Below are 1,654 nucleotides of genomic sequence, written 5' to 3' on the forward strand. Positions count from 1 at the left end.
GATAGATAGATAGATAGATAGATAGATAGATAGATAGATAGATAGATAGATAGATAGAGATAGACAGATAGAGTATTCATTATTAAAAGCACTGTAACTCACCAAGCTATTCAGATTTCCATTTGCTATTTGGAATTAATCACTCCAAATTGTTGTGGTTTGTTCTTCCTTTGGAAAGCAGACCAATGACATCATGGGGTGATGTCTTGACTTGCATATGAATTGGATTTAAGCAGAGTTGCCCAAAGTCAACTGTCTTACTCTGTCCTCCAGAGTCATCTAAGTCCAATGGCAAGGCAAAAGTCAAGAGGACTGGAGATGCCCCAAGGGATGCTGCGGAGGACCTTGGCATCTTTGATTTCTGACCAAGCCCTAAGAGCTCCACAGAGCTTCAGCCACCCACTTTACTGGAGGAAGTCTTCACTTGCTTGAGGTAAACATCCCCCTAAATCACCAATGGATTTGAGGCCTGTCAGTTACCTTCAACAAGGGTTAGCTCATTTGCCAAGATGATTTGCCCTGGGTGTGGCCTCTGTGTACGCTGCAGTTTCTTGGAGCCATAGGTGAGGACTGGGTAAAAGGAGGCCATCAAAGGGAGATGAGCAGTTCTGAAAAGGGCTTAGCAGCCCTCCCACCAGAGGTGCTAGTGTTCCCTGAACACCCCCTCACTCTTTGCACACAAACAGTGCTTCCTGACTATACCCACATTGTTCAAAATAAGGATCAAAATTTCTCTAAAGAATTTTCCTTTCTGTTTTAATTCTCAACTACATGTCAGAGATTTGAACTCAGACATCTCTTTAAGGTGGCAAGTTGAAAAATATTTGCTAGTTTGCCTCAGTAGAGAGTTTCTTCATTGGAGTGTTTCATCCAGGAGTGTTTCAAAGCTCAAATGAAATAGTGGATATAAAACCCTTTGCAAACCTTAAAGTGCTATTTAAGTGCCTATTATTAATATTATCATTTTTAACCCATAACCATCAGGAGTCTGATGATGAATTCATTCCCTGAGTCTTCTACTGCACTCCTCCTGAACTCAAGCCCTATCTATAGAACAATCTAGGGTTATGATTTTAAATGTTTAACAACCAGGTTCTCCAGAAAGAGGGGAGGAGGAGATGTATGCTTTTAAGTTTAATTTACAGCATTAATATTTTCTCAAGTCTAGACAGTCAACAAAACAATGAATCAAGCACTGTTTTCTGATTTCTGAGGTGTAAACTGCTCCCAATGAAAATTTAATAAAGGTTGGCCAGTCAATTAGAGCTGGCTCTAGCACAGCCCTATCTATATCGATGAAATCATAAAGACACTACTCTCCCCAACCCACTCTAATCTGTATTGCCCAGAGATCTGATTTTTTACTAGAGGTCTTCGGTTTCTCAGAATTCCAGATGCATGAGTAGCTCTTAGTGGTAAACTAGTGAGGGTTTGGTGATTGTCCATCACTGGGAGATCCAGTGATTCACAAGAATCTATTTTTAAAAAGGGAGAGTACTAATGCAGTTTTTCTGTTTTTAGAAACACTAAATAAGGGTAATTGATAAAATAACCTAGAGATTTTAATGCAAGAAAAAATTTCAACATTGAAGGCATATTGGCAAAAATAAAAGACTAACTAGAGAGACCAAGTACATTGGTCTCCTTGAAATAC

This window comes from Petaurus breviceps, unplaced genomic scaffold (genome assembly GCF_028583685.1).
Source record: "Petaurus breviceps papuanus isolate PSGF00001 unplaced genomic scaffold, PetGlider_PUasm1.0 470, whole genome shotgun sequence".
NCBI classification, from domain to species: domain Eukaryota; kingdom Metazoa; phylum Chordata; class Mammalia; order Diprotodontia; family Petauridae; genus Petaurus; species Petaurus breviceps.